The following is a 15272-nucleotide window of genomic DNA, read 5'->3' on the forward strand; positions in this document are numbered from 1 at the left end:
GATCACTGTGATGGTTACAGGATTGGTTGGATATGCATACAAATACTTTCGATAATAAAAGACTGAAAATGTGACACTTCCCCCTTTAAATGTGCTCCTTCTACACAACAGCACATCAAAGTTATTTAGGGCTCCACTACTTTAAGCAGCTCTTTAACAGGATGTGTTAGCACTGAGTGCCTTCGTATACTTTAAATGAAATTTCACAAATGGTCTCAAACGCTGTGGCACACTAGTAGCCACCTAAAATAAACACTTCAGACCAATAAACTACAAAATGCTTATTAGTGTTACACAAGGTTAAAAGACTCATAGATGCAAGTAGTAAGAATTAATGATGTAAACTGGTATAACAGATGAGGAATTTGTGTGAATAAAACCCGGAGAAATCAGAAGTCTATTTTGCTTAATTGCTCCACAGAGATTTAAAAGCAGAGATTTAAATTACACCCTTACAATTCAAGCTGCTGCAAAAGGAGCACCCACACTAACCAAAAAGCTTCACTGAATTAACAGTTCAGTTGTTTGTTGAAGCCAGTAAGTGTTATTTAATGTACTGTAGCGCACACACAGACGTTTAGATGAAATGTCTAGTTTGTCTTCTATTTTTGCCCTACCAGTGGACATAGCCGTGCATGACTTTAATCAGTATAACACGGAAATCTAGAATATGTAAATGAGCAACTTTGCTTAGAAATATTCCTTAATACAGAAATGGCACCTCCAAATGTGAAATTGTTGCACTAAATCCTATTCAAATGCATTAAAACAGCTGATTTAATTTATACATCATATTAAATACTAAGCCCTCCATAATGTTTGAGACAAAGACACATTTGTCCTTGATTTGCCCCTCTGCTAAACAATTTAAGATTACAAATCAAACAATTCAGACATGATTAAGGTGCACAATGCAGACTTTCATTCAAGGGGATTTGCATACATTTCGGTCTCACCATGTAGAAAGTACTTTTTTCTACATGGTCCCCCCATTTCACTATTATGGATGGGACTGTAATCTAGAAACATCTTCATGCAAACACTGGAACAAACATGTAAAGGAACTTTGACATACTTTATTAATCCAAGCACATCTCTGGTACTGCTGACTTTCTATTACTGTTATTTAGTTGTACCTGATGCTTTTTAATTTATTTTTGCTCAAAAATTACTTACATCACAGCCAGCAAGAAAGATTTATAAAATGAACAGGTAGGGTTCTGCAAGTTGCAAGCAGCTTTTGTTTTTCCCCATAAATTTTAGCAGACTGATGTACAAATTAATCTGTCTACAGTTATAGAATGAAATCATCTGTGAAGTCACAACGGCTTTTGGAACTTCATTCAGTGTTAAGGATCACTGTTACGTTCCAATTTTTCCACTGAATTACACCATACAGTGCCATGAAAATTATAAAGAAGGCCAGCAGATGCTGGCACACTAAACATATTTATACACATCTGTAATTCCATTTATTTTTGGAATCTTTGTCTACAGCTGTTCATTTACATTTATGCACATCAGTCACTACACGTTGTTTTCAGGCTCATGTAGAAGGAATTACAACTCAAGAGAATAAAGAGAGGCCAGTAACAAGCAAGCACTCCAGCACAATTCTCTTTGGTGCCTCCTAAATTTTAAACCTTCCATGACCTCCCTGAATGACTTGTTACAAACACTATTTTCTCTTATTAATAAAAGTTGAAATAATTTGTATTTAAGCTAACACTTATCTATCTGTATTTTGCAGCATATGAATGTAAAAAATCTATTTTACAATTAACCTTCTATGCCTTTTCATTCTTACTCACAGTAACATTAAAAACTTCCATTAGTGTCTCTACTGGCTTCTCAGTGGCTTTCCTCTAACAAATGGTACTAGCTTAGTCATTCGGCATCGCTTTGATGAGAAAGTGGAAAAGTAATTACAAATGATGTACTATCAAACCTTATTACTCTCAAACAAATTGTGTTTAGTACATAACTACTGTTAGTACTGGAAAGATTCTTTCTATAGGATATTCCTATTTCTCCTCCTGGGCTAAAAAATTTCAAACTACATCAAATAACCCTGGAGACAATTTTGAATTCATTCGTGTCAGAGCTTAGGACAATGATAAAAGAAGCTTGACTAAAGAAAAAGTTCATTGTAACAGGTGTGAATAGAACTTTCTTGAATGAAAGGTAAGATAACCATTACACCAGCATCACAGTGTGTATGGTGCTACTTCTTTGTTGACAAATCACTATAGTATTTCATACCATTTTATATTTTGAAACTGTAGTCATCTTTACTGGTTTTGCCTGGGCATTTTCAAATTTGTGTTTATTAAGGATTTATTTAATATTTAGACTAAAATAATGACATTCTAAATATGTAACTCTTGCTCAATCTTCTATTCAAATAGATTAAAGAATTCCCATGGACATCACATTAGAAATGACTGCCATTACAAGTTCAGCCTCTTTAAAAGTACAGTGGAACCTCGGTTCACGACCGTAATTCGTTCCAAAACTCTGGTTGCAACCTGATTTGGTCGTGACCCGAAGTAATTTCCCCTATAGGATTGTATGTAAATACAATTAATCCGTTCCGGACCGTACGAGCTGTATGTAAATATATTCTTTTTAAAAGATTTTTAAGCACAAAAACAATTAATTATACCATAGAATGCACAGTGTAATAGTAAACTAAATGTAAAAACACTGAGAAAACCTTGAACAGAGAAAACTAACATTGCAAGAGTTCATGCATAGTCTTACGAACCGCTCTCTGTAAACACTTTTTTTTTTAAATGAGTTTTAAGCACAGGGAAAAAAAATGAACATTTGAAAAATCCGTAATTTATACAAAAACTAACCATAAACAACCAAGCAAACTAACCTTGCATGAGTCGAGTTCTGGCATGAAGGAAGAGAGGAGGAACTGGGTGGAGAGGAGATTACAGTTTTGAGGTAAAGTCTGTGACGATGCAGGTTAGCTGCATGCTCCCATCTCGCTTCCGGGAGCCCTTAAACCCGTCACCGTCAGTAATGTTACCGATGAGCACGACAGTGAGGCACTACAATGGAGCAATCAGATGGTGCAAAAAGTGCCAAGTGCTTTTATTAAAATCAACAAAACAACAATCAAAAACAAAGTCTAAATTAAATAAAGTGCAGTGTTTTCAGAATCCTTCAATAAATAAATAATCCCATAAAAACCGAAGTGAAGTGGAAAAAACCTTCACTAAATACAACGAGGTTAAAACAATGCTGAAAGCAATCTCTTTAAAAACAAGCCCGGTGCATTCTTTAACTGCCTTCTCGCTCGCTGCACAGGGAGAGACTGAACACGTGCGGAAATCATCGCCGCGTACGAACTGGAAAGGAAACTGGCTTGTTCGTCACCCGAGTGTGTGGTCGTGAACAGATGCAAAAGTTTGGCAAACTTTTTGGTCATAACCCAATTTGTACGTGTTCAGAGACGTTCATGACCCAAGGTTCCACTGTACAGAGACGTAAACCAAACAGGTGAGGCCATACATAAACATCCTCAATCATCATGCAGAGGAAAAATAGTTAACTAATCATTAACTCTAAGCAGAACATGCTGTTAATTGAGGACCACTGTCTGAAACCTCAAAGACTGCAACTGCAGCTCAGCTTGCCACCATAGGTGCAACTAAACTGAAAGAGACCCTTGGTCAAAGAAGCACAACGTTCACCCATGCTTCTCCATATAAGCCTGTGGAAATCTCAACCATGGAACTTGAAATTTTCAGAACAAAGCACCAACTCCATCCCTTGATTTGACAGGAACTGGACAATACAGAAAAGCTTCATTACTACTTTATACTGATAGTAATAATGCATAAGCTAATGCAGCTGATAACCTTGTAGCTAAGGGTAAAGCCAACAAATGTATTAGCATAGGCATTTCAGGCTGTTTGTGTTACTTAAGCTGAAAGTAATACACTGTGTCAGGTAAACCATTAGCTTTTAGAAGTTTCTCTTTCCAAACGTAATGGAAAATTAAAACTGGGAGAGTATAGACAGTATACTATCAAACGAAACTGATAAATTATATCTGACACCTTGATAAACTAATGGGTTACTTAAGGGCAAAAAACCTCACTGTTGCTGAAAGAGGCCATTTTTAAACAAACCTATATAGGGAGTTAAAAATAAGTTCTCTCACTTTCTTGCTTTTTCTCAGAAGTACAATTAATCCTGGCAATGATTCACTTAAACCTAAAGGCTATGACGGCCAACACAAATGATGGTTCCTGGTATTGATTCATCTAGTATTTTAGGATAATGTTTGACAAGCATGTGGGTTTAATTACTAATCTTAAGATATAATGAGGAATAATTGAACTAAAATTATTTTGTGAACAGCCAACTTTGCAGCATTTTGGCAGGCTAGTTTCAAAAAGAGTAACAAAAGACAAAAGACTCTTCCTATAAAACATTTGTAAACACTTTACGTTATAATTATCCATCAAGAACTAAGCATAACATACTTTAATGGAACATCCACAGTGAATCACAAAAGTTATTCTTGCTGAGTTCATGTTAGATCTGACAAACTGGAGAAAAACTTTGGCAACTCAGTGTAACTTTACAACATTTGCATGTAGTAAATGGGAGATACAAACCTCCCATTGGGAAATTTCACAAACTATCTCCAGATGATATCTATATGACAACAGTTTTAATATACGGGTATTACCTCATTTCACCTTGTTGAGATGCCCCCACAAGCTCAATTTCATAACATATCAACAAAAAATTATCAAGCAATATAGCGGAAATCATAATAGCATTAAAAAAATCTGGAAGAGAGAGAATCATTACTATGCTAAACTGATCCTGTGTGAATGTTCACTCTATGATGGGTTGGCGCCTTGTCTGGGGTTTGATCCTGCCTTTTGAATGATGCTTGCTGGGAAAGATGCCAACAGTCCTGAAATCCTGCTCTAGAAAAAGCAAGTTTGGAAGACCGATGGATGGATGGCCACAAGTAAGATATCGGTAAACTGAATGAGCTTGTTTACATGAAATTTCTACTCATCTGCAAAATTCCCTATCTTTTTATAAATCAGTCATGAAGGTATGTCAAAGCATTCACTATTTTTTTTTGGTCTCCTTATTAACACTAGAATCCTTGAAGTCTATGAAAATCTTAGTAATGTCAGGCCACCTTACATTCCCTTGCACCTGCTTATCAGCGTCTTTGTTTTGAAAATGTGTCAATCAGCATAAGCAGCAAGCGGCCTGCACACCCTTCCCCCACTGAGGCAGCTGAAGTTGGACACAAAATTCTCACAGCTGAAGTCTCTATCTGGGAGTTAGGTGTCTAGAATTATATAGGGTCAATAATATATAATTGTTTGGAATACATAAATTTCATGTGTGTCCTGCGTCTACAAAGATCTGTATAAATGTAAGATGACAGGTTGAACATATAAAACAAAGTTTTTTCATGTTAAAAATGTTTTACATGTGTATAAGTGTATAATGTGTGAAGACTGAAGTTCAAATATCAAGTAAACATTTTCACAAAAGGTATAGCAAAACAAGTGTGCTTTTATTCAAGAATATAACTGAAGAAAAAGAAATTGTTCAATTTACATATTGCGGTCAATGTGTAAAAGCTGAAGCGCAAACATCATTCGATACAAAATAGACATGTCCGCTTGCCTGGTGCAGAGGTATGGAGCTGCTGTCTCAAAATGAAGAGTTTACGTTTCACTCAGCGCAAGAAAATGGGTTTTACTCAGTACAAGTAAAATCCAAGGCTAATATTAAAAGTGCCAGAAACATAACTATCCAGTGGAAACGCCATTAACAGAAATTTGGACGTCAACCCAGTATATGCAGGTTTGAAAAGAAGAACATGCAAATAATACATAAGACTAAATACCCTCCGAATCCCACCTCATCACATCTCCCGGCCCACATCCACTTATCCTCCCTCTCCATATTTTCTATATATTGCCTTGGGTTCCTACATACAGTGCATCCGGAAAGTATTCACAGCGCATCACTTTTTCCACATTTTGTTATGTTACAGCCTTATTCCAAAATGGATTAAATTCATTTTTTTCCCTGAGAATTCTACACACACCCCATAATGACAATGTGAAAAAAGTTTACTTGAGGTTTTTGCGAATTTATTAAAAATAAAAAAACTGAGAAATCGCATGTACATTAGCATTCACAGCCTTTGCTCAATATTTTGTCGATGCACCTTTGACAGCAATTACAGCCTCAAGTCTTTTTGAATATGATGCCACAAGCTTGGCACACCTATCCTTGGCCAGTTTCGCCCATTCCTCTTTGCAGCACCTCTCAAGCTCCATCAGGTTGGATGGGAAGCGTCGGTGCACAGCCATTTTAAGATCTCTCCAGAGATGTTCAATCGGATTCAAGTCTGGGCTCTGGCTGGGCCACTCAAGGACATTCACAGAGTTGTCCTGAAGCCACTCCTTTGATATCTTGGCTGTGTGCTTAGGGTCGTTGTCCTGCTGAAAGATGAACCGTCGCCCCAGTCTGAGGTCAAGAGCGCTCTGGAGCAGGTTTTCATCCAGGATGTCTCTGTACATTGCTGCAGACATCTTTCCCTTTATCCTGACTAGTCTCCCAGTCCTTGCCGTTGAAAAACATCCCCACAGCATGATGCTGCCACCACCATGCTTCACTGTAGGGATGGTATTGGCCTGGTGATGAGCGGTGCCTGGTTTCCTCCAAACGTGACGCCTGGCATTCACACCAAAGAGATCAAACTTTGTCTCATCAGATCAGAGAATTTTGTTTCTCATGGTCTGAGAGTCCTTCAGGTGCCTTTTGGCAAACTCCAGGCGGGCTGCCATGTGCCTTTTACTAAGGAGTGGTTTCCGTCTGGCCACTCTACCATACAGGCCTGATTGGTGGATTGCTGCAGAGATAGTTGTCCTTCTGGAAGGTTCTCCTCTCGGCACAGAGGACCTCTGGAGCTCTGACAGAGTGACCATCGGGTTCTTGGTCACCTGCCTGACTAAGGCCATTCTCCCCCGATCGCTCAGTTTAGATGGCCGGCCAGCTCTAGGAAAAATCCTGGTGGTTTCGAACTTCCTCCACTTACGGATGATGGAGGCTACTGTGCTCATTGGGACCTTCAAAGCAGCAGAAATGTTTCTGTAACCTTCCCCAAATTTGTGCCTCGAGACAATCCTGTCTCGGAGGTCTACAGACAATTCCTTTGACTTCATGCTTGGTTTGTGCTCTGTCATGAACTGTCAACTGTGGGACTTTACATAGACAGGTGTGTGCCTTTCCAAATCATGTCCAATCAACTGAATTTACCACAGGTGGACTCCAATTAAGCTGCAGAAACATCTCAAGGATGATCAGGGGAAACAGGATGCACCTGAGCTGAATTTTGAGCTTCATGGCAAAGGCTGTGAATACTTTTGTACATGTGCTTTCTCAATTTTTTTATTTTTAATAAATTTGCAAAAATCTCAAGTAAACTTTTTTCACATTGTCTTTATGGGGTGTAGTGTGTAGAATTCTGAGGAAAAAAATGAATTGAATCCATTTTGGAATAAGGCTGTAACATAACAATGTGGAAAAAGTGATGTGCTGTGAATACTTTCCGGATGCACTGTATTATACATACACAAATACTGTGTGTGTATATATATATATATATATATATATATGAATGATGTTTTAGGTCATATTTATGCAAAAATATAGACGATTCTAAAGGGTTCACAAACTTTGATGCACAACTATATTATATATATATATATATATATATATATATATATATATATATATATATATATACACACACACACACACGCCATCCATCCATTATCCACTGCTTATCCGAGGTGAGGTCGCGGGGGCAGCAGCCTAAGCAGGGAAGCCCAGACCTCCCTCTCCCTGGCCACCTCCTCCAGCTCTTCTGGGAGGACCCCGAGGCGCTCCCAGGTCAGCCAGAAGATATAATCCTTCCAGCGTGTCCTGGGTCTGCCCTGTGGCCTTCTCCCAGTGGGACATGCCTGGAACACCCCCCCAGGGAGGCGTCCGGGGGCATCCTGACCAGATGCCCGAACCACCTCAACTGACTCCTCTCAATGCGGAGGAGTAGCGACTCTACTCTGAGTCTCTCCCGGATAACTGAACTCCTCACCCTATCTCTAAGGGAAAGTCCAGCCACCCTGCAGAGAAAACTCATTTTGGCCGCTTGTATCCGCGATCTTGCTCTTTCGGTCACTACCCAAAGTTCGTAGCCATAGGTGAGGGTAGGAAAATAGATCGGCTGGTAAATCGACAGCCTCGCCTTTTGGCTCAGCTCTCTCTTCACCACGACGGACTATTGCAAGAGCCCGCATTACTGCAGATGCCGCACCGATTGTCCGAGATACTTGAACTCCTCCACTTGAGGCAGTAATGTGTTCCCAACCCGGAGAGAGCATTCCACCCTTTTCCAGCTGAGAACCGTGGCCTCGGATTTAGAGGTGCTGACTCTCATCCCCGCCGCTTCACACTCGGCTGTGAACAGCTCCAGTGAGAGCTGGAGGTCACTTTCCGATGAACCATCAGAACCACGTCATCCACAAATAGAGACGAGATTCTGAGTCACCAAACCATACCCCCTCCACGCCTTGGATGAGCCTAGAAATTCTGTCCATAAAACTTATGAACAGAATTGGTGACAAAGGGCAGCCGTGGCGGAGTCCAACCTCAACAGGAAACGAACCCAACTTATTACCGGCAATGCAGACCTAGCTCCTGCTCCTCTTGTACAGGGTCTAAATGGCTCGTAACAACAAACCATGTACCCCGTACTCTCGAAGCACACCCCAGAGGATGCTTTTAGGGACACGGTCGAATGCCTTCTCCAAATCCACAAAATACACGTGAACTGGTTGGGCAAACTCCCACGCCCCCTCCAGGATACTGGCCAGGGTGTAGAGCTGATCCAGTGTTCCACGGTCAGGACGGAATCCGCATTATTCCTCTTGAATCCGAGATTCAACCATCGACCGAACTCTCTTCTCCAGCACCCCTGAATAGACCTTACTGGGGAGGCTGAGGAGTGTGATCCCCCTATAGTTGGAGCACACTCTCTGGTCACCCTTCTTAAAAAGGGGGACCACCATCCCGGTTTGCCAATCCAGAGGCACTGCCCCCAATGTCCATGTGATGTTGCAGAGATGTGTCAACCAGGACAGCCCCACAACATCCAGAGCCTTGATGAATCCAAGGTGAACCTCATCCACCCCAGGTGCCCCGCCACCTCTGAGCTTTTTGACTACCTCGGCCCCCCCCCCCCCACCCCCCAGAGTCCTCCAGCACTGATTCCTCTAAGGAAGACATGCTGGTGGGATTGAGAAGATCCTCGAAGTATTCCTTCCACCGGTCAATAACGTCTGCAGGGCCCCATCTCTACTGTGCACAGTGTTGGCGGAGCACCGCTTTCCCCTCATGAGGCGCCTGACAGTTTGCCAGAACCTGCTCGGTGCCAACTGAAAGTTGTTTTCCAAGACTTCCCCAAACTCCTCCCATGCCCGGGTTTTTGCCTCAGCAACAGCTGATGCCATCACACGCTTGGCCCACCGGTACCCCTCAGCTGCCTCTGAAGTCCCACTGGTCAACCAGACCCGTTAAAGATCTTTCTGACCAGTTCCTCCGCCAGATGCTCCCAGCAGACCCTCATTATACATTTGGGTCTGCCTGGTCTGTCTGGCAGCCTCTCCCGCCATCTGATCCAACTTACCACCAGGTGGTGATCAGTTTACAGCTCAGCCCCTCTCTTCACCAGAGTGTCCAAGACATAAGGTCGCAGATCCGATGACACGATTACAAAGTTGATCATCGAGCTGCAACCTCGGGTATCCTAGCGCCAAGTGCACTTATGGACACCCTTATGCTCGAACATGGTGTTTGTTATGGACAATCCATGGCCAGCACAGAAGTCCAACAACTGAACACCACTCGAGTTTAGATCAGGGAGGCCGTTCCTCCCAATCAAACCTCTCCAGGTTTCATGGTTGTTGCCGACGTGAGCATTAAAGTCTCCCAGCAGGACGATAGAGTTCCCAGAAGCTGCACCTCGCAGTGCTTCTTCCAGGGACTCCAAGAAGGCCGAGTACTCCGAACTGTTGTTCGATGCATAAGCGCAAACAACAGTCAGAGTCCTTCCTTCAACTCGAAGGCGCAGAGAAGCAACCCTCTCGTCCAACGGGGAGAACCCCAATGTACAGGCCTCGAGCCGGGGGGCCATAAGCAAGCCCATTGGCTTTCACCCACAGCAACTCCAGATTGGAACAAAGTCCAGCCTCTCTCAAGAGAAATGGTTCCAGAGCCCAGACCGTGCGTAGATGTGAGCCGGGACCTCTCAACCTCACGCACCAGTTCAGGCTCCTTCCCTGCCAGAGTGGTAACATTCCATGTCCCAAGAGCCAGCTTCACCAACCGAGGGTAGGAACGCCAGAGTTCCCGCCTTCGGCCACCACCCATATCGTATTGCACCCAACCCCTATGGCCTCTCTTGCAGGTGGTGGGCCCTATATATTTATATAAAATAACTGAAAGATGAACTATAATTTGCCAATACCTGATACAAAAACTTATCTTTTATCTTTAACTTTCATAATAGATTGTTTCTTAAAAACTTCTCCTTTGAAACAAATATCTCCTACTGTACATTATAAATAACTTGAATAAATCCCTTCTTTCTGGGCTTCAGAAAACTACACGGAGATATACAGTAGGCAATTAAAACCTGATGCAGAAAGTTGTCATTTACGATTTACTACATAGTTTGTAAAAGCATCACAAAACTAAATCATTTAAAAAAATTTTAAACAAAAAAGGAATATATAATATTAGTAAGAAAAATTTAAATACAATTTTCCAGCAATGCCATATCAAAAATCAAACAAACAATCTACTATTTTCTCATTTCAGTTGTACTGACCTCCACATATTTCAATTTATGATGCCACAACTCCAGTTTTACATCAGCTCCTAAAGTTCAACAATAAACTGAAAAAAAACAACTATAATGTTAGCAAAACTACAGTATATAATCTAAACATCTATTATGACCTCACAATAAACAAGTATTTATCTGTTAACTGCTCTTTAAATAATAAAGCTTCACATAATAACCTTTAAAAGTAGATGTGGCTTTACTTCCTAGAAGGAAAGAGGACTGAATCACTCTTCTGTGCTGCCAGATTTTTTTAATGCTTGAACTCACTTGACAGTAATGTGATCTTACTACAGGGAATATGGAAGTAGTCCAATTCACTAAAAATAAAATAAAAATATCTAAGCAGAGTAAATATACGATGACCAACTGCACTTGGAGAAGCAGAAATTTTTATTCTATTATGTATACTGTAGTTTTAAAAGGAGATTGCTTTCTTCAAATAAAACTATACTGATTCCACCATAATTAATTACAACTTTCCTTTTTTTAACAGGTAAAAAATAAGTTTAGATAAAACACCTAGATTTGCTACTCTTTTTGAATGAAAACCTAATAAAATATGCATGGAAATGATTTTAAAAACTCTAGCAAGAAATGTATTAAATTATAACAACATCTTCTAAAATAATGTAGTTTATTTAAAAAACATTTTAAAGATTTCAGTTATAACTGGCTATAATATATCTTACTGTAAAGTTATTTTTAACAGTTAATGATAAAGTATTAACTGGGCACTCTGTGTTCCACTCAGGAAACATCACCATAGGTTATGCAAGATATAACAGCATAGAATGTAATAAGCCTAAAGTAGCCTAAGAATAGAGTATTCCTCATGCCCTAGAGCAGGGGTAGGCAACGTCGGTCCTGGAGTGCCACAGTATGTGCAGGTTTTTGTTCCAACCCAGTTCCTTAACGAGAACTCAATTATTGCTGATGAAGCACATATTGCTTAAGTGACATTTTAATGCTTCATTTTAGTGGTCTCGCTTGTTAAGGTTCTCCAACCTTAATTGCTTATTTCAATCTTAAACTGCTGCATTCAGTGTTTTAATTGCTCCTTATTAGCAATAAGATGTAAAAGACAAAGCAGCCAGCAGTTCTCCAGCTAGCTTTTTTCCAATTACATCTGTGTGTGTTCATCATGCACGGTTTGATTTAATAAAACACTTAATAGAAAAATGTGACAGACTGAAAATGATCTGTTTTAGGCTTCAAATCATTTGGATGATATCCTTGGAAAGGAAAAAATCTACGATATAAAAGCCTTACATTGCACAGACTAACAAGCCATAAAATTAAATAAGGTCTGAGATTGGCAATGATTGGTTTCTAATTAAGCAATTGGGTTGGAATGAAAACCTGTAGCCACTGCGGCTCACCAGGACCGACATTGCCTACCCCTGTTTTACATCTTATTGCTAATAAGGAGCAATTAAAATACTGAATGCAGCAGTTTAAGATTGAAATAAGCAATTAAGGTTGGAGAACCTTAACAAGCGAGACCACTAAAATGAAGCATTAATGTCACTTAAGCAATATGTGCTTCATCAGCAATAATTGAGTTCCCGTTAAGGAACTGGGTTGGAACAAAAACCTGCACATACTGTGGCACTCCAGGACCGACGTTGCCTACCCCTGCCCTAGAGAATGCCCTCATTATAGCACCACTATTACAGAATCCTCATGATAAACTACATTCAACTGCAAAATGCAAATAATTCTTTAAAATTATATTGCAAATTATTTTATGACATTCAACTGTACTGTTGTTCATGATTATATTTACAGGATACTAGTGTATTATTTTTACACACTTTATATTTGGGAGAAAATGAGTGAAACAAATATGGTGATATTGTGTGATTATTAAAATCTCAAGTATGCAACAATGAAATGTATTACCCTAAGTTCTTGTCTATAAGCCGGACTCATGTATTAGCCGGAGACCAAAAATCATACGAATTTTTAAAATAAAATCGTATCATAGATAAGCCGGACTCATGGATAAGCCGAACGTACTATAACCTATAACTAATAGAAGGGAGGGAGGTCAGTGGTCTCACTCGCGCCCATTTAATTTCTTTAAGGGGGGAGAGAGTGTGAGATATTGCCGTCTCTCTCACTCCCCGCATGGCGCGGTTGGAGCGGCCGGGGCGCGTTCTTTCTGCTCTGGGCGTCGCCGAGTCAACACGAGCGCGTAGCGGTCATTTAAATTGTGATTTTATATGTAAGCATATTTAAATATATATCGCGGATTTCTGCGGACAATGGGTCTTTTAATTTCTGGTACATGCTTCCTCAGTTGGTTTGCCCAGTTGATTTCATACAAGGGACGCTTTTGGCAGATGGCTGAGAAGCTACCCGGCTTACTGTTCTCTCTCTCTTGCGCTGACTATCTGTGATCCTGACGTATGGGGATTGAGCAGGGGGGCTGTTTGCACACCTAGACGATACGGACGCTCGTCTAAAAATGCTGAAAGATTATCTTCACGTTGCTATCTTTTGTAAAGCTGATTCCTGAAAAGACATGCTGCACAGTGCTTCGCATACTTAAAAGCTCGAAGGGCACGTATTGATTTTTGACTGAAAAACAAACTCTCCCTCTCTTTGTCTGCTCCTGACGGAGGGGGGTGTGAGCTGCCGCCTTCAACAGCTTTGTGCCGTGGTGCTTCGCATACTTAAAAGCCAAACAGACATATTGATTTGTTTGCTTCACTGCTTTGAAGAGGAAGATATGTTTGCATTCTTTTAATTGTGAGACGGAACTGTCATCTCTGTCTTGTCATGGAGCACAGTTTAAACTTTTGAAAAAGAGACAAATGTTTGTTTGCAGTGTTTGAATAACGTTCCTGTCTCTCTACAACCTCCTGTGTTTCTGCGCAAATCTGTGACCCAAGCATGACAATATAAAAATAACCATATAAACATATGGTTTCTACTTCGCGGATATTCTTATTTCGCGGGTGGTTCTGGAACGCAACCCCCGCGATGGATGTATAAGCCGGACTTATGTATAAGCCGATATTCTATTTTTTCATTTTCACAACTTTTTTCCTTAGATAAGCCGCGGCTTATTGACAAGAACTTAGGGTACTTGTTCTGAATTCTAATTACTCTAATTAGATGCACAGATAATGTGCTGATGTAACGAAAGAGCATTAAGGGTTAGGGTTGTTAGGGTTAGAGGGGGATGTTTCTGAGGCTTGAGCCATACAACCCTAGACTTGGGTAACTGCACTTCCCAGTACCTTCCAACACCTGAAACAAATTCTCTCACCCATTTCTGGGTTTTGTGGTAAATGGATTTGTATACTAGATGCAAAAACTCATCTTATTCTTCAGAAATTAGCCTTTGTCATATTTCTACATTTTCAACATTTTAAATGAAATCTAGAAAAAGTGTAATTGTTTCATTTTACTCTGGTGACAATAAAACAAACTTTACAAAAAACATAATAAAATTTGGAAAGTTCAAATGTAATTTTTTTGTGACAGAAAAAAAGCAACTTTACTACTTCTTAGAAAACATGCATTTTAACATTTAAAAGAAGAGTTACTATGCCTTTAAAAGCCAGGCATTTTGCTGTTATAATTGAGAAATGTATTACACAATATCTGGAAGGAATAGCAGGCCATATTGTTTTTCATCTTGTCACCAAAAATGCTACACAGCTGTCAAATTAAAGTCTGACTTTGTTGTATGCATAAAATACACCCAGTCTGCAACCCATTTAAGCTGGATGCTCACAATTCAGAGACATTGTACCATATAGCTGTTGTACACCACTTTTACTTTTTCTGTACAGAACACAGACAATTCACGGTGATTAGACAACTTACATAATGTGTTTATAAGCTTCCCTTTTTGCAGCCTCGTGAATTAAGGGGACAATCTGCCATGCAATTTTGCATCTGTTAGCTTTAAATTAAATTAGTCATCTGTGTTTCATAGCACTTCTTGTTTAAGGGGGTAGCATTACAAAGGATTCTCCCAGTCCCACAATTGCTATCTTAATAAATATTTAATGCTTATTAATATGAGCATTGCGGTTTAAAAATCTAAAATAGAAAATTTTCTTATGTAAAGCAGGCCTTGACTGGGTATTTATAAAGCACTTCAAATCTAGCAACAAAGGCAACAAGCCTTAACTGGCTGAGCATCAAATTTCTGTCAAAATATCCTCTATGGCACAAGTCCCATGTTTAAGTCTATTGACAAACTAAGCATGCTATGTGTTCCTGGAAGTTAGATCAGAGGTAAAGTAACATGACCTCTTCAATGCCTCTCTCTTTT

At 40.0% G+C, this 15272-nt stretch overlaps 1 protein-coding gene across 1 annotated transcript in view; it reads right to left on the reverse strand.

Moving 5' to 3' along the window:
• Positions 1 to 15272, reverse strand: part of mtrex (Mtr4 exosome RNA helicase) — a 100088-nt gene that overhangs the window by 6157 nt on the left and 78659 nt on the right. The window lies entirely within an intron of this gene.

This window comes from Erpetoichthys calabaricus, chromosome 5 (assembly GCF_900747795.2).
Source record: "Erpetoichthys calabaricus chromosome 5, fErpCal1.3, whole genome shotgun sequence".
NCBI lineage: Eukaryota > Metazoa > Chordata > Cladistia > Polypteriformes > Polypteridae > Erpetoichthys > Erpetoichthys calabaricus.